The sequence below is a fragment of the Tachypleus tridentatus genome, chromosome 1 (assembly GCF_004210375.1).
Source record: "Tachypleus tridentatus isolate NWPU-2018 chromosome 1, ASM421037v1, whole genome shotgun sequence".
NCBI classification, from domain to species: domain Eukaryota; kingdom Metazoa; phylum Arthropoda; class Merostomata; order Xiphosura; family Limulidae; genus Tachypleus; species Tachypleus tridentatus.
The window spans coordinates 157,559,139-157,583,509 of record NC_134825.1 but is presented as its reverse complement, the minus strand read 5'-3'; the positions used below and the strand labels follow the sequence as shown (position 1 = coordinate 157,583,509).

The 24,371-nt window shown below is 35.2% G+C and overlaps 1 long non-coding RNA gene across 1 annotated transcript in view; it reads right to left on the bottom strand.

Annotated features, from left to right (window-relative positions):
- Nucleotides 1-11,322: 11,322 nt before the first annotated feature.
- The window catches only part of LOC143228642 (uncharacterized), a 43,693-nt gene continuing 30,644 nt past the window's right edge, over nucleotides 11,323-24,371 (bottom strand). Inside the window, exons 2-3 of the long non-coding RNA XR_013015370.1 lie at nucleotides 12,762-14,415; nucleotides 11,323-11,492 (exon numbers count right to left, since the gene is read on the bottom strand). This is a non-coding gene — a long non-coding RNA (uncharacterized LOC143228642). The remainder of the gene's footprint in view (nucleotides 11,493-12,761; nucleotides 14,416-24,371) is intronic.

Here is a 24,371-nt window from a genome sequence, read left to right as displayed (position 1 = left end):
AGGTATCGTTGACCCGGTATGGCCAGGTGGGTTTAGGCGTTCGACTCGTCATCTGAGGGTCGCGGGTTCGAATTCCGGTCACACCAAACATGTTTGCCCTTTCAGCCGTAGGGTTGTTATAATGTTACGGTCAATCTCACTATTCGTTGGTAAAAGAGTAGCCTAAGAGTTTGCAGTGGGTGGTGATGACCAGCTACCTTCCCTCTAGTCTTATACTGCTAAATTAGGGACGGCTAGCGCAGATAGCCTTCGAGTAGGTTTGTGCAAAATTAACAAACAAAAACAAATGTTTTGTTACAATATGCATGTCATATTTGTATTTTATACAAATAATTTCACTAGTTATCCGTATGGCATGAAATAGATTTATCTGACTTACTCAATTTAAAGGTGCCTTTTGCTATATAAATACTTACCATTTATAATTTAACTACAATACTTTTTGTTAATTAGAATATGTCTGTCATTACATGAAGTAGTGAATACTCGTTTAATACTATTAGTTAGTGTTTACAAATTAGTAAAACATAATAGTCATTATAAAGAAACTAGTTCTCGTACTCACAGTTTCATGAATTGTTGAAATATTCGAATCTGTGGGTAAAGTTTGTGATAAGTTTAAATATTATTATAAAGAACTAGCATTACTTAAATATTTAATTAGTTTAAAATCCATAGCTGAATAAAAGATGTGTCATAAAATCACTTTCTTTTATTTAACATCAAATAGACCCGCAATGGCTCAGTGGTATGTTTGCAGACTTACAACGCTAAAACCAGGTTTCGATACCCGTGGTGGGCAGAACACACATAGCCCTTTGTGTAGCTTTGTGCTTAATTCAAAACAACAACAACGTCAAATAATTTGGTATTACAGTGACATAGTTTTAGTACTATTTTCACTGAGAACTATTTCTATATATTTCATGTTTCTAAACTCTGGTTTACTTACTTACTGGTTGTATATCCTGTTTATTTGAAAACTTAGCTGTAATTGATGTTAACGAATCCTTAGACAATCAATGTAAGGAAATCTGATTTTTAAGTTCGTGTTTAAGTGCTTACGTAATTATGTATCATGTTACAGAATTAATTGATTTGTCTTATGTTGCACTAAAGAAAAGACGTATATTTGATAATATGACATTGTGGGAATATACTATTTCCAGTGTGGAGTATTTTTAAATTTGTGATATTCGTTTTACATCTATTTTTTTTAAACTGCTAATTAAATGAACATCTGTAGCCAAAAAATTTTGTAAGCCTAACGCGGAAGGTATAATTTATTGTAAAATTTAAAATACAATAAAAGTAATTGTGTTTCAAGATTTGTAAAAATTTATTTTATAAATAAGCTATAAAAGCTGAACGATTAATTTTGCTATTTACTGTTGGTGTCTTAAAAACTGAACAAACGAAATAAATCGCACAAGGAGAAAGTTTACTGCAATGCAGATTTATTGGTCGAACGTACACAAGTTAAGATATGCGAGGCTTAAGCTAGAATATTCAACGCAAGTTATATGTAAAACATAATAAGCTTAATGCTCTGCAATTTTAAAACAGATTAGTATATCAGCTTTATGTGGATTCGAAGCAGAATTTATAAACAAACTTTGACATTGGTACGAAGAATAAACTTCAATTCTTAAATTAATCAATTTAAGGTTGGCCCGGCATGGCCAGATGGTTAAGGCACTCGACTCGTAATCCGAAAATCATGGGTTCTAATCCCCGTCACATCAAACATGCTCGCCCTTTCAGCCATGGGGACGTTATAATGGGACTATTAATCTCACTATTCGTTGGTAAAAGAGTATTCCAAGAGTTGGCGGTGGGTGGTGATGAGAAGTTGCCTTACCCCTAGTCTTACACTGCTAAATTAGTGACTGCTAGCGCAGATAGCCTCTTTGCGCGAAAATCCAAAACAAACAAATAAATTAAGGTCACATTATAATTCAAATGGAAATCTTGTCAGGGTTCTTGTATGAACATTTATGGAGCAATTAGAGTTGTGCTGCGAGGAAAAGTCAAAGAACCTTAAAAAAGGTTCTTCACTGGAACTTTTTTTTTAAGAGTGTAGAGTTTTCTTCCACATGGAAAGAGAATCAAATGAAAATAAAAAGACAGCAATAAATAAAAAAATAAAAGAGTTCAGGAAATAACAACTTTATCTATAATTACAGAGTCTAGGTTTTTTATCCTTTTGTTTATGGGGTTTAGCCTCAAAACCACAAAGGAGAGTAATACCCTTATACTTATGGTGTAGACAATAAGTATATTTGATTATTCGTATTTTTTTTTACATTACAAGCAATTGTTGCATTAAAAAACTTCTGAAACATATAAAAAATTGGCTTCAACTTGAATAATTAACTCCTATAACAATGTTAAAATGATTGTTCAGCACAAAAGTTTGTTTGTTCGTTTTTTGAATTTCGCGCAAAGCTACTCGAGGGCTATCTGCGCTAGCCTTCCCTAATTTAGCAGTGTAAGACTAGAGGGAAGGCAGCTAGTCATCACCACCCGCCGCCAACTCTTGGGCTACTCTTTTTACCAACGAATAGCGGGATTGACCGTCACATTATAACGCCCCCACGGCTGAAAGGGCGAAGATGTTTGGCACAACCGTGATTCGAACCCGCGACCCTCTGATTACGAGTCGAACGCTTTAACACGCTTGGCCATGCCGGGCCTTGCACGAAAGACAAAAGGGAAAAAACAACCGAAACCGTTTTTATCATTGAAGCAACTGAGACCACCTTGAAAAGCAATGTCATAGAGACGTTTGAAATGCACAGAAAAAAATGAATTTATTGAAATACGATAGTTCTACTTTGAAGTTTAAAAGCAACAATAAAAACTAGTTAAGGTTGAAGCCACCAGACTGTCCTTTCAATATAATAAAGTAGCATTGACTGTTAGACGTTCACAAAAGTTTTATACCAAAAATGTCGGTGAGAAATAAGGATTCAATATATATCAATAAAATAATTACTTCATATTTGCTTTATGCTAGTCAGAATTCACACATTAACTAGAATCGTGTTATTTTACTGATATGAAAGTTTCCAATAACTTTACACTGGTGCTGCAAACATTCAGAGGTGAAATGTGAATTAGAGTATTACGAACTCCTGATCCTAAGGAGGCACAGAAGTGAAACACGTTTAGGATAATAAATTATACATTTTTAATCATGTGCAGAAAAAGTAGACACACTAACTGTATTCTTTTATAGTTTTCGAAATATAACCACGTGAAGCCTATTGATTAGTCTAGAGGAATGTCAATTTATAATTTGCATGAGTTCCCCCAAAAAAAAAAAAAAACAACTCGCTCCGCTCCCCCCCCCAAAAAACAAACAAACAAACAAACAACTCGCTCCGCACTTTTGGGTCGTATTTTATAAGAGTACCAGTTAAATTCAACGTCTATATCACAAAACCCTAAGAGTTGAAAGTGAGTGCTTTTTTTTTTCTAGTCTTATCAACTGAAGATTAGAGATGGATAGCGCATGCGCTAATCCTCTGTGTAGCTTTGCGCTGATATCCGCAACAAAAAGTTTCTAAAAAATAATGTATTCTCAATTTACTTTTGATCTCTCCCGGGCTTCTTTTTAGTTGCGTTATTATCACTGTTTTACTTGTCGTTCCACCAACACGTGAGACGTAACGCATGCCCATAACAAGAGATGGAATGTCAAGTGATTGCATCTCCAGTTTGACTCAAATTTTCCACCCAGAGAAAGAAAAATATTAGCTCTCATGAATGAATCGATGATTTATTTAGCAGTGATTTTCCACGGACACCAGATATGGCCTTGTCCAGATATCCCTGTAAGGCATGCTCTTTCTGAATCTCAATATATTCATCTGTAGCAGATACGTCTATATAATACAGTCCTAATGAATTCATCGATTTATTTCTGTAAAACACGACACAAAGAAAATGTGTCTAACAACTTTGGTAATCAAAATGTAATTAAAAGAGAACACAAAGCTGTTAGGCTAGGGTTCCATTTTAAAATATAGAGTTTCACAGTCTTCTTAAAGACTGCGGGTGTCAGACACATTTTTATATGGAACGACAAACGTAAGATACGTCACTTCAGAACTGTATGTTATAGACTTTCGTATCTAAAACTTCGAAACGTAACTCTGATTCATATAACTCCGAAGCATCACGGATTCGTGTTTATTAATCATTTTAACATTTAATGGAAACAAAAGAACCCGTCACGTGAATGTGTTCTTTGTGATCGAATTTATTTTTAAGTACAAACTTGGATATATTTCACATTCGTGTTGTAATGTTGTTTGATGAAGTATCTGTTGTTTAATTGGTAATATGATTGTATCTCACGTTTGTTTTTGTAACATAGTTCTATGTCATACTTACTTGGTAATATGGCTGTATTTAATGTTAAACTATTAGAAGCTATATATTATAACATTAAAAGGTTTGTACATGATGTTACCATAAGCCTTATATTGTAAATTTAGCATGTTTTATGGTGTATAAAGAATTATACATGAACTATTCTCTTATTAAAATACTTTTCTTTTACAAATAAAACATTTTAATGGAGAGGACAGTTCGTGTATAATTCTAAATATTAAATTACCTACGTTGTGAGTCTTTAAAAATAATATTTCTTGAAGTATTAAATGAATAATACAAGTTGCATGTTTGTAATGTTCACATTTTGTAAGGTATTAGACCATAACTGCCCGACATGGCCAGGTGGGTTAAGGCGTTCGACTCGTAATCTGAGGGTCGCGGGATGGAATCCCCGTCGCATCAAACATGCTCGCCCTTTCAGCCATAGAAGCGTTATAATGTGACGGTCAATCCCACTATTCGTTGGTAAAAGAGAAGCCCAAGAGTTGGTGGTGGGTGGTGATGACTAGCTGCCTTCCCTTTAGTGTTACACTGCTAAAGTAGGAACGGCTAGTGCAGATAACCCTCGAGTAGCTTTGCGCAAAATTCAAAAAAACAAACTAGACCGTAACTACAGATTTTTTTATTGTAGTATTAACCTGTTCAATGCCATATACGTGATAACTCGTCCAAGCCCATCGGTAACACAGTGCCACGGACGAGTTAATTCGTTATCAATAATACCTAACTTCAACGCTAGATGTCAGCACCATACATGCATTTGACCTACTTACAAATTGTTTCACTTTCCATCCAAAACGTTACAAAATGAAGAAGCATTAGGTTTGTATTGTAGCAGCTGAAATACTTGGCAGTCAACAGGTTAAACTTTTGTCGTTATTAAAAATTATATACTTACAACAATAGAAGGCTTTATATATTGTTAAACCATGCTAGTTATATGGATCAAGATTTTAATAGTAAATTATAATAACTGATAATTGTGGTTAGAAAGCAGGGACTGATATTTTTTTTTAAAAAAATCATCTATTCTTTTTCACAAGCCCCCCCCCCACACACACACACACATTTGTTTGGACACAATGATTAAATATGGGTTCACCTTTGTTGCATGAATTTTCCGTCAAAATAGAAACACTCAAACAACCTTAGAAATACAAGCTTGTCTCAATTAATATAAAGCATTTTCTTTTATAAATTTTATAATTATGAACTAAATCAACTGTGACATTTATAATTAACATTTCAAGGTGGAGCAACAATTTTATTTTCAATAAAAATCTCATTGTTTTAGTTTTTTATCGCATTACTAAATAAAGGATTGTTTGGTTTTGAATTTCGCGCAAAGCTACACGCGAGCTATCTGCGCTAGCCGTCCCTAATTTAGCAGTGTAAGATTAGAGGCAAGGCAGCTAGTCATCACCACCTACTGCCAACTTTTAGGCTACTCTTTTATCAACAAATAGTAGGATTGACTGTCACTTTATAACGTCTCCCATGGCTGAAAGGGCAAGTATGTTTGGTGTGACGGGGATTCGACCCCACGACCCTCAGATTACGAGTCGAGTGCTTCAACCAACAGGCCATACTAGGCTAATTAAAGAAACATAAGTATAGCTTGACCAGTGGGATGAATAGGAATATACGAGCATTTTGACACAGATAGGAGAGGGGCTACCAAAATTTCTTTTTTTTTTGCCACCAGGAACACTTAAAATGACACTTTTCATCGATGTATTATATTATAGGAAAACATGGATTTAACATTTAACTCACCTTTGACTAATGCCGAAATATAGACAAGACAACCCGTTTATGTTTGTTATAATAGTACAAATATTTCTACGTTTATTACAGGTGGCGCCTCTGATGAATTGGTTTCATTAATTTATTTAACGGTTAACTCTTGATTTAACTCTTATAATTCGCTAATTTTGTACACAATTCTCTATTGTTTTCAACACCTTGTAACTCGCATGTCTAATGTTACCAATTTGAATGGTAACTGTCCATTCTAGTTTACTGGTCAAGGAGACTCTGCCCAAACAATCTACAAATAATTTCGAAAATGGTTTTATATTTCTCTTTGTACAGCTTCGCTAAAACTAAATAATAAATTCAACGATGCTTCTTGTTGGTTTTACTGATCGTATATGTATTCGCATATATTGTTGGAGACCTTATGAACCTATGACGACGACATACATCATTGTACTTATTAATATTCGTAAGTATAAAAATCTGATTGTCATTCCATCATTGTACAGGTAGCACCTTAAATAAACTGAATGGACGCTTAGCCTTATTATAAAGAAAATGAAAAGAGGCTGACTAGTGTTCTCTCTGCACAAAGGTCACTTTTTTACAACAAGTCTGCCTGTATTTCTCGTCTTAAAGACAAATGAATGTAACACGACAGTGAAAACCTGTCAAAGAAAATCTAGTGCCCTCTGTTGAACGAAGACAAAACAACTGCTCAGTATTACTAAAGCATGAGGGGATCCAATAATTACGGAATTATCTTCACAACATGTTTAAGGCGGTAAATTCTTTGGTTTGAGTACGGTAAAATAGTAAATTCACACTCTCGGACCAGTACGTTTCAAAGCATCTCAGTGCTGATGCATAATTTATTTTGTCAGGTGTCTTGATGTGTCGGTTTGTTTCAACTTGTATTTTGTTGTTGTTTTCCGAGATTAAGGAGATGTAAAAAGACTCCCACTTTGTTATTTAACGGCAGAGTGAGAACTGAACTTCACGGATAACATCTTTAACGTGAGAACTTTTTTCTATATCTCTAAGTACTTTATGAAAAAGTTTCCATGATGCAATCTATTTCTTAAAAGCTCTTTACTATGCCGTGTTCCTCAAACCAACGTTTGTGCTTAAAAGAAAGTGGAAAATTCTGCTCTTTGTCTTTCGTGTATCCGTCGCTTGTTTTGTTATAAACAGGTAAAAATAACAATGAACAGAACAGCAATGTGCCGATTATATATGTTAACGTTCGTTATACACGAATCACGAACATTTCTAGTAAAACCGAATATTGGTCTCTTATGTTCGGTTGTGCTTGTTATTTAAACTTTGATTCTGTTACGAATTGATTCTATAGCTCTTTTCGAATAATAATGTATCTTCTTTAGAAATATTTCTGTAAATTTGCGCTGAATAAAGTTAGGTTGCATTAATTGTGAATGACAATAAGTTTTTAAGACTCGTGAAAGCCATATTTTGCACTATCATTGTCCATGTGACGATACGTAATTTCCAAGGTCACGGGCTTCCTGAATTTCTTAACCAATGCATTTCGTGATTAATCATGACTTGTAACAACACTAAAAATTCAACACGATTATAAATCTAACAATCATTTGGCAAAATTTTCTTGCTCTAAGAACAATGGTTACTTTCTTTTTTCTTCCTTATTCACGTTAATTGGTACATAACACGAATTAAAAATTTAAAATAACATACAACTTAAACGTTGATGACTTATAGCGTGTATAATGTTTTCGTTAATTTCTCACACACGGTCAAAATATTCACTTACCGAAACAATCCCACAAGGTGACGGCTTTCATACATTTCACATGCATATTTCCCTCATTATAAAAATATTATTACCAAATCAATAAACCTATGTATATATGAGCCAGTTTCTTCCCTTCTACAACGGACAATCTACTGTCACCTCAGCCAGTTTTGTTTCCTTTTACAACGGAAAAAGTTTGATTTGAAATCATTTCCCAGAAAGGGAACCAAAGGCCGCTTGGAAGGATCACCTGTTTTAACACTCGCACTACAATACAGTAGTGTGCTGTCTGTCTGTCAGTCAGTAGACACTAAAATAGCGTCACATAATAGACTCTTAACGTTGCAATTCGTGCTGTCGTTACGTCAGTAAAATGTGCGTGTACTACTCTTCAGATCTGATTAGTGATTTAACCTAAAAGTTAATCTACTATTTCTCGACTACTAATAATTTAGGTTTCGACGTCTCTTATTACTGTGTAGTGAACGTATGTTGTACAACTCAGTGTATTTTCAAACACTATTCATAATACAATGTATATCTGTGGGTGAGAGAGAGAGACAATCGTTCGGCATTTCAGCTTTTACTCAGATAATTCCAGTCATTAAAAATGACATTAATGTTGTCTTTCTTAACAGAGAACACGTGGCAGCCTCGGAGTGTTTCCAAAGCTAATTTAGACATAGAAAAATTAAAGTGATGCCCACTCTCTCTACTGTTCCTATTGTCTTATTCACCACACCATTTATTTCAGATACCTACAAAGACATGTTCAATAAGCACTTCGTTAGGAAAACGTCAGTTTCATAATTTCGAATTACTTTTTCCCTGTATTGGTTCTCAGCTACTTTTAAACAAACTGTCGGAACTGCTCAATGGCATGTTGTCATGGTGTTCCGAGAGATCAGTCACTGCAGTGGTCATCAACTTTTATCCTCATATAAAACACCCTCATTAACTAATCTTTTATGAAAATTTCTCTCGATTCTCCAGTCTTTTCAAAGCAATTCAAGCTTACAGCTTCTGCATGCAAACTAGTATCTCACAGTTAGCTTATCGTTGTTTTCCGAAGAGCAATTATCAAAGTTATTTAACAGTAGTTGTGTTATGTTCACTTTTAATGTTGTGTTGTTATATTAAAGTGTTCTTTTCTGTGCAATTACTCGGTTCATAATTTCTAGTTTTTTTTTTAATGTCTGAGTTTATTATCATTCTATACTTAAGGAGTCAATTAAGTGGAGTGAAACATGTCTACCCTTAACAAATCTGAATTGTTTTTTCCTTTTTCGAAGTAGTTTATTATAATTTTTAATTAATGCATAATTTCTCTTATTAAATAGTTAAAACATATTGATATGCGAATCTTGTTAAAAACCCTCAAATAACTCTAATCAACAAAACTAGTTTTAGCTCTTTGTGCAGGTCCACAAAGCAGAAAGCACAATTACAAATCGTGGAAAAAGCATCAAACGTTATATATGTATGGTACAGCATTTATAGCAAGAATATTTCTCATATTATTTTGTCAAAAGGAAAATATTTTGTATTTTGGTATATTGGGGCTCAGACCTCAGACCCTTCTAAAGGTTTTCTTCAAGTTCTCTAAGATGTAGTCTAATAGTTAACTTGCTCAGTTTGGTTTAGTTTGTTTTGAATTTCGCGCAACGCTAAACAAGGGCTGTCTACGCTAACCATCTCTAATTTAGTAGTGTAAGACTAGAGGAAAGGCAGCTAGTCATCACCATCTACTTCCAACTGCTGGGCTATTATTTTACCAATGAATAGTGGGATTGATCGTCACATTATAACGCTCCCACGGTTGAAAGGGCGAGCATGTTTGGTGCGACGGGGATTCGAACCCACGACCCTCAGATTACGAGTCGAGTGCCTTATCCATTCGATCATGCCAGGCCGAGCTCGCTCAGACTGTAAGTTCGTGATCCACTGCCGCAAAAACGAACTCCACACACAGGAGCTATGAGCACGTTATTCATCAGAGTAGCCCAAAAGTAGGCGAAGGGTGCTACTAAACAGCTGTCTTTCCTCTGGCCTACCAATTCCAAAAATATGCATAGATAATACTCGAGTAGCTTTTCTCGAAAGTTCTGGAAAAAATAGTCTGAGGTCACCTGAATGTAACTATTAACCGTAGTTACGTAGGTTAGAATATTTAGTGATGTTTATCTCATTTAGAATTGTAAAGATATTCATAACCCCCCAAAAAAAAAAATCAAAATTTAAATGAGCAAAACGAAAACGACAAAGAACTATGTTATAAATGTTATAAACTATGTTTCAAAATGTTAATGAAATAAATGTTTAACACTTCAACAGAAAATCAAGTACAATATGAACTAAAATCAAATTTTTAGTTTAACAGCGGGAAAAACTCTATCAATTAAAATTTGTGTGAAAGACAATAACAAAGTTTGATTAAAGTCGAGTAAACTTTATGATACACAACTAACAAGTAATGTTCTCATTAAAAATCAAGCACACTGTGAATTTTATAGTAATAAACAAGTAAGATCCTAAGTAACAGTCAAGTAATATTTCACTAATTATAAAACAAAGTTCCATTACTAACCAAGTAATAGTGTGATAGCAACACACACAAAAGAAATAACGAATTAGGATTTCTATTAATTACCAAGTAAGATTTTGGATGTCAACCAAGAAATATTATTATCATAGTAAGTAAATACCCAACAATGGTCCCCTTCTAATAACCAACTGTAATTACTAATCACAAATTAAGTCATAGAAATTATTATAAAACTAAACAATTGGCGGTATTACAATATGTGTTAAAATATTTACTAATAATATTGGTAATACTCCTATTGATTGATTTTTATATCTTTCAAAGACTTTTATTTCATTTTATAATTATTGTTATTACTCAGAATAATTGTTTTATTGCTCATAAAAACAACAACAACATATAAACATCAATTAGGTTTGTTGCTGGTTTAGTTTAAATTTCGTGCAAAGCTACACGAGGGCTATCTGCGCTAGCCGTCCCTAATTTAGCAGTGAATGACTAAGAGGAAAGCACCTAGTCATCACAACCAGCCGCCAACTCTTGGACTACTCTTTTACCAATAAATAGTGGGATTAATCATCACATTATAACGCCCCCACAGCTGAAAGGGCGAGCATGTTTGGTGTGACGGAGATTCGAACCTTCCACCCTCGAATTACAAGTCGAGTGCCTTAACCACCTGGCCATGCCGGGCATATATAAATTAGCATTCTGCAAAAGCTCTGTACTGCTCACAGATTATCACAGCAAAAATGATCCCACGTACAAAAAAAAAAACAACTGAGTTCCTGAAAAACTTCTATACACTGCTTGCAGTTTACCACAGCAAAAACTTGGTAAATTAAACACTGCTTTATTCATGAAAACCGTCGTAAACCAAAACATATTTCCGGAAACTAAAGAAGACAGAGTTAATTACTCTTTAGTGGCTGAAAAATCTCATGTTTCGACGAACGTATTGCACGTGGTTTCTCTAAATGGTCCTTTCTCCCAATATGGAGCTTGAATATCCTACAGAGAAAAAAAAAACCGATTAAACTTTTGTTTTGACAGCTTTCCTGGTAAAACAACTAATTTGTGTCATGAAAACGTTACTTAGCTTTTAAATCATCAGCTCATACAGAATGCATTAAAATAAAGACAGCTTCAATAAGATCAGGCAGTTTTAGAAGTGATCTTGGGAGTTGTACAAAGTTTCCAAGGAAAGTTTAACTCCATCTGCTTGAGCTACGTGCTTTGTTGAATTTCTTTCCACGTTTTGTTTTGGAGTAATGTGGTACTCAGAATATGAAATAAGGTTCTCAAGTTATTTGTAGAGTGATTGAATGTCAAACATAAGTTTGGGAAAAAAATCAAGGTGAACATAGATCTTTTAGAATAAGAGCATGAGGCTAGTTCATTTCCTAAGCCTATAATTTAGCGAATAAAGCGAATTTCACGTTTTAAAACGAGTGAAAAAAATGGAAATAATAATCGAGTTGAATTTCAGGAGTTGGAAGCTTCGATAATTTTCCACTCACATTTGTTCCTATGGAATACAACATAGTTAATGAGATAACATAAATACATTCCTATAAATATTAATTAGTTGCTTCAATGCTTTTGAACAATTGGAATGTTCATTAAATTAATTAAATAATAGCGGATTCGTCAACTGCATCTTTCCTTTTAAAGATTAGATAAGAGCTACATGACATGATAAAGTAATAAAATTCTACTCTTACATGGCTCGTGGTATTAGGAAAAACCTATTTTTTTTCAGATGATTTATTATCTCAGATGACTCCCATGTATTTATAATTTTGTGTTATTTACCAGAATATTTTAGATTTTTGTCTAGTTAGGTACGTTGTATCAAAATGATTTTAGAGCCTGATCACATTTCGCCATGCCCGGTTATGCTCTTTCGTAGTTTCCACTTCAAAAGGTCATATCGTAAAGCTGTAATGTCCAAAGCACACCAATACTCTTTGCTAGCCTTTCATCATCCATCTAGTGTATAAAAACTACCTCTCCCTGAGCCTTTTTCAAACGTCCTATCGCATAAACATTCATAGGCACTGTAACTGATGGCTTGACTAGTCTATCTTCATACTGAAATATCATGAATACCCGTTTCATTCAGAAGCTGCTTGAGTTTGCAACAGTTGAAGGAAAGATAGGATTAACAAACCTGTCTTGATGAATCCATACCTTATCAGGCGAGATTTCATATAAAACTAGTATTTCTGTTTGAAAAAAAGGGTACAAGACATTGGGTTAAGAATAAATAAAACTCACCTTGACTTTCATCTACTCTCATGAGCTTACTGCTTGCCCTCGAAGCAGTAACCAGGAATGATCATGAATCCCTTCAAAAAACTTTTGTGATACGCAATGAATCACTTTTTAACAAGTATACAACCTTATGAGACTAGTTGTTGTCATCACGGCACACAAAGTACTGCAGGTTTTCCTCGGTCAGGCTAATGCAAATTTCTACGACTGGTCTTCCTTTCCTTGCTTTGTCGTGGAAAGAAAACTGTTAACACATTATTTGTGTCGCTTTTCAAATCTTCAATCCTTCTTGACAAATTTGAGCAGTGTTGCCTGGAAAACGTAGAGCGCTTTTGCCACTGGACTTTGTGTTAGTGGATTCTGTGTACGTAGAACCGTATGCAGTCCAGTGAAATTCATGGTTTGCGTTTCGTTGTCACAACAATGTACCCAGCACATTGGGGCCGAGGATATGTTATATGAGAGGCAGTTAAATATCACTGTAATAAAGTTGACGATAGGTGGTGTTGATTACTTACCTTCTTTTTAGTCTAATAGTTCATTATCTAGGACAGCCAGTACTGATAGCTATTGTGTAGCTTCACCTAAATTATCAAAACAAATGGTCTGCATCCATGATTGAGTAGGTAAGTGAAACGTCTTTGACAAGTAGGAAGCTCCACTTTACAAACGAAACATTACTGAGAAATTAATAGTCCTATCTGACAGGTTAGTCAGTGACAAGCTGAAAGGTTCAATTCACAAGTGAAACATCACTAAGAAATTAATAAGTCCTACCTGAAAGCTTGAAGTCAGTGACAAGTAGGAAGGTTCACTTCACAAACGGAAACATTACAGACACGAATTAAAGCCAACTTTATAAGCGAAACATCAGTGAAAAACTAGTAGGTCCACGTCGGAAGAGCCAGTTTCGTTCATTACTACGTTTGATTTGCTTTGAATTTCGCGCATAGCTACTCGACAACTATCTGTGCTAGCCGTCCCTAATTTAGGGACGTGTTAGACTAGAGGGAAGGCAGCTAGTCATCATCACCCACCGACAACTCTTGGGCTACACTTTTACCAACGAATAGTGGGATTGACCGTCACATTATAACGCCCCCACGGTTGAAAGTGCGAGCAAGTTTGGTGCGACCGGGATTCAAACCCGCGACCCTCGGATTACGAGTCGAACGCCTCAACACGCTTGGCCATGCCGGACCTCGTTCATTACTCTGATAAACTGATTTTTCTTTTTTTAAAGTTGCTTTTCTTCTGTTCTCTGTTTTTGTATTTCACACCTAAATACTCACTCACGCATACTCATAAAGTAAAGCCATTTATCCTGTGTTACTCAAGAGTGACTTGTGCAAAGCACAAAGTGTTCCTGAAACAGAAGTTTCATGAAAGTTTCTGGTCTTGTTTCGCAGAGTAATAAATTATTCTATTACTGTTTCACACACATAACTACTCTCATTTTACCTATGGTCGCACCGCCTTTTATCTACTCAGTGAATGAATATACAGTGTACTCAAAGAGTTGCTTATCACAGATTAACGTCTCTGCACGTTCACACAATATGCCTGAAATGTCCGTCTTCAAAATCGAGAGATCACTTATGACGTTCAATCCAGATCCATAAATTTCTACAGGTTCATCAATATCCGGTGGCGTTACCTAAAATAAATTTGGCAAATAAACAATGTTTATTTTCTCCATGATTCAAGTAATAATAATAAATAATTGGTGTTGTTAAGTTAACAGCTTTAGATAACAAGTGCTCACCACTTACACAATTCAGTTGATATTATAAAAGTTATTTGTGGTTTGGTTTGAATTTCGCGCAGAGTTATTCAAGGGATATCTGCGCTAGTCGTTCCTAATTTAGCAGTGTAAAACTATAGGGTAGACAGCTAGTCATCACCACCCACCGACAACTCGTGGTCTACTCTTTTAACAACGAATAGTGGGATTGACCGTCACATATAACGTCCCACGGATGGAAGGGCATGCATGTGTGGTGTGACGCAGATTCGAACCCGCGACCCTCATATTACGAGTTGAGTGCCTTAACAACATGGCCATGCCGGGCGTTGTTAGGTGTTCATATGAAAAGCACATAAACCACGTTTGTGTCTGTCGTATACCGGTTAGTTTTATGAGCCCTGGTACTGTACAAAATGCCCCATCCGCACTACATATGGCCAACATATTATTGCATGTTTTTGTTTGCTTCCACTAATATGTTCTAAGGCTTTCAATGGCGACTGACTTTCCAGGCATTATATATATCATCTATATATATATATATATATATATATATATATGAAATGAGAGGTGTTCCTTGCTTTCAAGTGTCTCTCAATTTTTGGAAGGTGCCATAAGTTAACTTCTTGACTTAATGTGTGGTGGTAAAATAATATTGTATAACTGTTATAACCTCTAACCTATAATCCTTTCAAGACACAAATACAGTTATAACTAAAAGTATTCGATCATATCATCTGTGGTTGTTTTTATGCAAAAATTCGCATCTAATTTAACTCCAAGTAATATAAAAAAATTAATTACATTTAAGTCTAATTATATACATAAAACTGATTATAAGACTTATTAGTTACTTAACAGCTGAGACAACAAGGCTGTGTTTAACAAACACATTGACAGTGTTATAGGTGACAACTAACTTTGAGCAGAATGAATATTTATTGAAATGTTTAAATAATCACCCTTATCTTCGCAGATCCTGAGTTCTTAGAAACTTCGTTAAATTTGTAACTACTTCGTGTTTCGCTTTTCTTTATTTCCAGGATAATATCCTAATTGTGGCATGCCTGGTTTATCTCTGAATTCATATACGTCATGTTTGTCTTATTTTTACATGCACGAGGTTTGCTAAAGAGCATTGTATGCGTTTAATGATGTAATATTATATAAAGTCTAGAAGCGTAGGCTCGTGTCTCAGTTTTGCAAAAGAAGGTTGTACGCGTTTAGTGATGTAATATTTTCATACTAAATGTGAAGTTTTGTGTCTTGAGTTTGTCAAAGAAGATGGTGCGTATTTGGTCCTTGTGAACAGCTTAATAGTTGTTTATTTGTTTGTTTCAAATTAACCACAAAGCTACACAATGAGCTATCAGTATTCTGCCCACCGCAGGTATTGAAACCCGATTTCTAGCGTTGTAAGTTCTCACGCATTCCGCTGTGCCACTATAGAGGGTAGGTTTACAAGTGAATTAGAATCAATGCTCTAACACAGAAACGAAATCTCAGGTTAACTAATAATACACTATGCAAAATATCTAATAAACTTAAAAACTATGTACGCCAGGAGGACCGAGGTTTAATAATACAATTATCAACTTCCTCTGGGGCCTTGTTTCTGATAAAAAATTTGATGGGCAGGTATAGTTTAATAACATAATGGCCTAAGTGAAAACGTGATTCTTAATAACCGACTTAATGCTCTTCGCGAAGACGTAATTGTTAAAGTAAAAAACAAAGACCGTTGGTAATTAAAAATAAATACCATTTCCTGTCCTTGTGAAAATGTGGAACGTGTGTAGTGCGTTTATAGATAAAATAATAATGATAAAAGTTAGCTCTTTTTCCTGTGTTCTGTTTTTGGTTTTCATCCATTTCTTAATATTTCCTTTGTCTGTCACCAACATGTTTCATACATTAAAGATACAGGAAAATGATATCAGCCATTAAACCAATGAAATTTATTCGGGCGAATCAGACGAAACATAGATACATTTACTTACTTCGTCAATTTCTTATTTCCCTTTTATAATGATATCATTATAAACCTATATCCAAACAAAAGGCCTTTAATGTCGGCCTAGATGAGGTTGTACATCTCGCTACAGCTCGTATATATATATATATATATATATTATATTCACACATTTCTCGCTGACAAAGTGAAGTCGGGTGTTCTCGATGGAAAAATCTTTCGCCTGAAATCAAAGCGTTTGATGGCCCGGCATGGCCAAGCGTGCTAAGGCGTGCAACTCGTAATCTGAGGGTCGCGGGTTCGCATCCCCGTCGCGCCAAACATGATCGCCCTTTCAGCCGTGGGGGGCGTTATACTGTAATGGTCAATCCCACAATTCGTTGGTAAAAGAGTAACCCAAGAGTTGGCGGTGGGTGGTGATGACTAGCTGCCTTCCCTCTAGTCTTACACTACTAAATTAGGGACGGCTAGCACAGATAGCCCTCGAGTAGCTTTGTGCGAAATTCAAAAACAAACAAACAATCAAAGCGCTTGTCATTCTATTCAAGGTATCATACGATATAACGATACTATAACGTCATAACCACTGCTGACGAGGTCTTTTGCCAATACCACGACTCGTCAGGAATACGATAGACATAGTGGTAATCTAGGCGCTACATAAGTATATCATCAATTTTTCATGAACAAAACTTTTAAGATGTAACCAGACGAAGCTAGTGAAGTGTAATTATTACCACTTGAATGATGAACTTAGTATATTATAGCCTATGTGTACATGAATTACGTAAAAATAAACGTTTTTCTCACGCACATATGTACTGCTCTGGTAGTAACTGTAACAATCAGAAGAATATTAAACCTGAAGCTTCACAAACAGACCTAAATTAGTCTAAAGCCAAACATTCTATGGTTTGCATAAACTTACATATTAATAGATTATATCAGATTAAACTTAAATGTCAGAAAATGACGTCACAAAAGATTAAAACCGTTTTGTTCCTGACAATCTTAACTTTATATATTATAGATACGTATAAAAAATACCTAACAGTATATCTGACACAATATTAAAGAGTGACTATACAAGTTGGGAGGGATAGAAATTACTTTATGGTTGGTAGAGTTTGGTATCATTCCGTTGGCGCACTTTATTAATATTATTAAGCTGTCACAGTTGGCATGGTAAAACATTACAAAATCAACTTAAAGCAATTTTAAGTATCCTTTGTTTCAGAGTAAAACGCTGGCATTAACCTATTGACTGCCAAGTATTTCAGCTGCTACAATACAACTCTAATGCTTTTCCATTTTGTAACGTTTTTCGTGACGCCATTTTGGATGGAAAGTGAAACAATTTGTAAGTAGGTCAAATGCATGTATAGTGCTGACATCTAGCGTTGAAGTTAGGTATTATTGAGAACGAATTAACTCGTCCGTGGCACTGTGTTACCGATTGGCTTGGACGAGTTATCTCGTCTACGGCACTGAACAGGTTAAACAATGTTTTAAATAAAACAAGAAGGAATCATCAACTGCCGCGTCTGTAATTAGGTCCCAAATCGGTAGAAAGATGGAACAATGAGCTTAATGCTTGTACTTGAAAAACAATAGAGAATTCTCAATGGCCACGGTTGTAATTAGATCTCAGATCGGTAAAGAGATTGAGCTATGAGTTAAACGTTTGTACTTTATAGAAACAAAAACTCAGACCCATTCTATAAACCGCTATGGTGTAGCTAACAACTGTAAATGCAGTTAAAATATAGTTTGATATAACATTTGTGTTTTTTGTGATGAACACAAAAAGAGCGTAACGTAACCTAGAAATGTGATTTTTTAAAACAATGCAAAAAACTGAGGTACCGTGATATTACTTGAAGTTTATTGAATGTCCCAAAGGAACGTGAATATATCCAAAAATAGAAATAACTCTTTCAGTTGTTTTTTCCCCCTTTAGATTCCAGAGAAACTCAATGTATCTGCCTTGAATGTTATTTTAGTTAAACTAGTGTTAGAAGGTATTTTTAGAAAATACTGCGATCTAGTGAAGTGTATTCACATGCTCTCTGATTAACGATCTAAAGATTTCGTACATACACATACATTTGTCAGACTATTCACTTATTCCAATTAGTGCTAAGCAATTAGAACATTTGGAAATCGATTCGATATATTTTTTAGAAACAGAAAAGTACTTGAAAAAAAGTTTGTTGGTGTCTTTGTATGGTATTAAGCACAAAACTATACATTGGACTATCTGTTCTCTGTCCATCACGAGTATCGAAACCCAGTTTCTAGCGTTGTAAGCCTGCAGATATACCTCTGTGCCACTGGAGGGCGTGTAAAAAAAGACGCAGAAACAATAAAAAATAAATAAAAATAAAAACAAATGATTTAATGTCCATTCAGGCAACAAATAATGAGATGTCATACAAGAAAGAATGTGTAACAACAAATGATTTGATGTCCAATCAGGCAACAAATAATGAGATGTCATACAAGAAAGAATGTGTAATAACAAATGATTTGATGTCCAATCAGGCAACAAATAATGAGATGTCATACAAGAAAGAATGTGTAACAACAAATGATTTGATGTCCAATCAGGCAACAAATAATGAGATGTCATACAAGAAAGAATGTGTAATAACAAATGATTTGATGTCCAATCAGGCAACAAATAATGAGATGTCATAAAAGAAAGAATGTGTAATAACAAATGATTTGATGTCCAATCAGGCAACAAATAATGAGATGTCATACAAGAAAGAATGTGTAATAACAAATGATTTGATGTCCAATCAGGCAACAAATAATGAGATGTCATACAAGAAAGAATGTGTAATAACAAATGATTTGATATCCATTAAGGCTACAAATAATACGAGATGTCAGACAAAGAAGGATAATGACTTATTTTGTTATTAACTCAACACTGCTAATTTGTTATTATGCTTTGTTTACTTCTCAGAATAAGCATTATTAATACGACACAATTTGTTTGTACATATATACGCGTGTACGTGTGTGTCTTGATAAGATATATTTAAAATATTAGCTACCTTGTTTTACTGACTGACCAGTTGCCTTTAACTAAAACTGGTTGCTCCAAACTCTTGTGACAGTACTGTAACGTTGTTTCTAACAATAACAACACTTATCAAGCCGTTTGATACGCAACCTGAAAGATGTGGTTTCGACCAAAGAGAGTAGAGTGTCTCTATGCTTGTATTTCTTCAAGGCTTTGGCAGAAGTACAGACTCCAGAATATTTTGACATACCAATAAAATAAATTAATCAGACCCGCTGATGTTTCGTATTTACTTTAACAGTTCTAATTTCTTAGCGCACGAAGTTGTAAAGAAAGAGAATGGTTTATTCAACTTTTCTTTTTTATGTGAGTATGTTTTTGAATTTCACGCAAACCTACAGGATTGGCTATCTGTTGTTGCGTATTATAATGTATCTCGGACGCATCTGTGATTTATTATGTTACGTATGTTGCATGTTACGATTTTTTATAACCGGAAATTTGAATTTGAATTTACAAGTTAATTGAATGTCAGTATGTATTAAATTTATGGTATTTGCCAACAAGATTGATACACACAATTTTCTTTCTTAACAAAAAAATGTATTTTGATAAACAGACATTAATACAATGTATAATAACGGTTATTAATGACCGTCGCATTGTAACGCCCCAAGGCTAAAAGAACAAGCATGTTTGGTGTGCTGGAGATTCGAACCTACGACCCTCAGATTCCGAGTCGAGCGCCCTAACCACCTGTAGGTGCAAAATAAAACGGCCCGGCATGGCCAAGCGTGTTAAGGAGTGCGACTCGTAATCTAAGGGTCACGGGTTCGCATCCCGGTCGCGCCAAACATGCTCGCCCTTTCAGCCGTGGGGGCGTTATAATGTGACGGTCAATCCCACTATTCGTTGGTAAAAGAGTAGCCCAAGAGTTGGCGGTGGGTGGTGATGACTAGCTGCCTTCTCTCTAGTCTTACACTCCTAAATTAGGGACGGCTAGCACAGATAGCCCTCGAGTAGCTTTGTGCGAAATTCAAAAACAAACAAACAAACAAGCACAATAAAACAACGAAGAGGGCAATATCTCTGAGGGGTTATCCGTCAGTAAACACACAGTGTTCATGTACTAATAAAATAAATACAGGCGTTATGTAATCTTATTAATACGATTTCAATGTTTATTCTACTAGTTGATACGTAATCGAAATTTCGATTAATTATTCACCACTAATTCGCATATGCAAATAGATGGATATTCTGATGTTTCAGGTGTTCGTTAGAACCCAAAACGCAATTAAAATATAGTTAATATGCAAGAGAATGGTGAGGTCAAAAACCATTTATGTTTTGAAAGACAGAAGCAGGAGCATCTTCATCAGAGATCATTTATTTGATAAGCCATTCAAAAGATACCTGTTATCAGGATCTAGCTACAATGGCAATTGAAAAGGAACAGGTCTGCTCTTAGATTAAATTAGGTCTACCAGCTGCTGTTAACAACAACAGCAACAACAACGTCAATTAAACATATTTCTATAAACGCACTAAATGTCATATCGTTTTTTCAACAATGACTTACCCTAAAGGTACCATGTGAAGAACTTTGCGAAAAATATATTATAACAGCCCAAACATATTCAGAAAGTGTTTATATCATTGACAAACAGGTAAACATGATTCAGTGGTGTTTATAGAGTACAAATGGATAGTGAATGGAATGTGCTCTGATGAGCTACGTTTTACTCTTATTTTATGTACTGGCGTTTATATTTCGAAACCAACCAACCAGAACTTTACCCTATTTGTATTTTTACCACACTACAAACTGCTGAAGGCGGTGTTACGCGAAGAATGTTCTGGTAATTGAGCCCTTCGATTTTTTTTTTTTTTCAAATGACAAATGACATGCAAAATGTATCTGAGCGTTTCCTACTGATTATGTTGCCTCTACAATGTAGTAATGGACAAGAACTCTTTCAAGAACATAGATGACAATCAGCTGTTTTGTTATTATCTAAAATAGATTAAGGGCACACGATCGATATGTGTTTGGCGTCAATTTGTTTCAAGCATCTCTGATGTGGACTGGAATGTTAAAATCACTGTCATTATCCTCTCTGGACATCTATAAATTAAACGTATGCCATATTATAATAATGTTTATATTATTCAAATCACAACTTCACACTGCTTTTCTCTGTCCCCCCACCTGGAAACATTTCTGTGGACGCCCATTCCGACATTAAAAAGGAGGGAGTTCTAATAACGTGACCAGAAAAATAATAGTGTCTGTAGATTAAATTTAATATTACGTATGCAATTGCAAATTAAGGCATCTTTTGTTTACATGGTGTCCGTTAAATATTTCTTCAAATACAAAGATCGGTTTTTGAAAGGATATTGCACTTTCATTGGTTATCATTACTATTTCCCATGACCTGGCATGGCCAAGTGATTCGGACGCTCGGCTCGTAATCGGAAGGTCGCCGTGGGGTTATTATAATGTAACGATCCATCTAACTATTTGTTAGTGAAAAATCAGCCCAAAAGTTTGCGGTGAGGGGTGACGGGTAGCTCCCTTCCCTGTAGTCTTACACTGCTAACTTAGGAACGTCTAGCGCAGTTAGTTCTCGTGCTGCTTTGCGCCAGATTCAAAAATAAACAAACAAATAATACTTCAAAGTTTATGTTCACGGTACCTCTAAATGGCTACAAACTATTGTTAAAATCGCAACTATGTTATAGCCCATGTAGCTTGCAGCGTTTAATCAACATTGTTCCTGCCCATAATTGAGTCGAATCTTAGCATTAAGGAGATAATACTGATACATAAACACGCCCTAAACAAGCGTTTTAGTGCCCAGAAGTTATTATTTACCCCACCCAATAAGTTAGATGAGAGACAGTTGAAGTATGCAGAGGTAACAACTACAGAAAGGTGTAATAGTCCAGGTATTGATCACAAGTTTAACTACAGACAAAACTGAATTAAAAAAACCTCTGAGAATTTTGGTACTTTAGGACCAGAGCTAGAGAAAGAGAGTTTTGATGGTGAGAAAATACCACAGCACTTTGATATAACCTGACCTCCTCAACTCAAGAGTAAACCCTTCAGTTAAAATACCACAGCACTTTGATATAACCTGATCTCTTCAACTCAAGAGTAAACCCTTCAGTTAAAATGACCGGATAAACAAAAACATTACTGTTGAAATGAAAATATGAATTTTTTTATGGATATAACTAAAACTGGAAGCATGAAACTCTGTTGTAGATGTAACTGAGGCTGAAAACAGGACATTTTTGTATAAACTTAGCTGAGAATGAAAACAGACAATATTGTACTGAATGTAAATGAGACTAAAAGCAGGATACTTTGTTATGGATGTAAGTGAGACTAAAATCAAAACACTTTGTTATGGATGTAAGTGAGACTAAAATCAGAACACTTTGTTATGGATGTGAGACTAAAATCAGAACACTTTGTTATGGATGTAAGTGAGACTAAAAGCAGGACACTTTGTTATGGATGTGAGATTAAAAGCTGGCACTTTGTTATGGATGTGAGATTAAAAGCAGGCACTTTGTTATAGATATAAGTGAGACTACAAGCAGGACACTTTGTTATCGGTACAGCTGAGTCTGAAAACAGGAAACTATTTAGCAGATGTAAGTTACACCATCATGTTTGTTTATTATACAAGCTCACAATTTACCATATACATTTCCATCGGTTAATTTAATAAACAGCAACTAAGTGTTCTTCTCCCACGATTTTATGTACAAATTACATTAATTAATATTCAATGAAAGAATGCAGTAATTATGTCATTGACTGACAACATCAGACAGCTGTCTCTCGAGGACCCTCGGTGCTTAGCAGTGAACTGACTTTCTTACGAAGTTTTTATTGTTAGGAATTCGAAACTTAACCAGATAGGTTTAGCATGTGGTTTCAATGATTCTGCTTATTGTACTGGAAGCTGAAAATGTAATTTATTACCGTTCTACAAAGCTCTTTTTTTAATGTCATAACCTCAAGCTGTTTCTTAACCTTATCTAGTATCGAGTACATCTCTAAGCATGTTCTTATTACTTACTCCAGGGCCCGGCATGACCAGGTGGTTAAGGCACTCGACTCGTAATTTGAGGGTCGCGGGTTCGAATCCCCGTCACACCAAACATGCTCGCCCTTTCAGCCGTGGGGCGTTATAATGTGACGGTCAATCCAGCTATTCATTAGTAAAAAAGTAGCCCAAGAGTTGGCGGTGGGTGATGATGACTAACTGCCTTTCCTCTAGTCTTACCCTGCTAAATTAGGAATGGCTAACACAGATAGCTCTCGTGTAGCTTTGCGCGAAATTCAAATTCAAACCAAACTTACTCCAGTGTATTTTATTAGATTCTCGAGAGAAAACAAGTTTTCATTGAATTCATTAAGCTATGTTTTTAAATGAAGTTCTTTTCATTTATTTCTTTATATTTTCTTATCTGTCTTATCCATAAAAAAGGATGTAAATTTCATCTATTGACTTCTATCACTTAGCTTTATCTCTAAACATATGCACATTTATGTGTTCCCCTCTTCAGTTCATTCAACCTTTATATATTATTCTTTATTAAAGTCACCACTGTGTTCTGGACCATAACTTCACTGTTGAGCCCGCACGACCTTCAACACCAAGACCTCCATGTTGAACATTTCCTCCAGTTTAAAAGAGATTTTTTGTACCTTCTTCTTTTCACAAAGTTGTTATTGTCAAGTAGGTCCTGCATTTTTAAAAACACTTGGTAAGCCTCATTCGTTGTAATGAAGCAGCAGTCACAGCTAATGACAATTTTTGGACATTACACTAA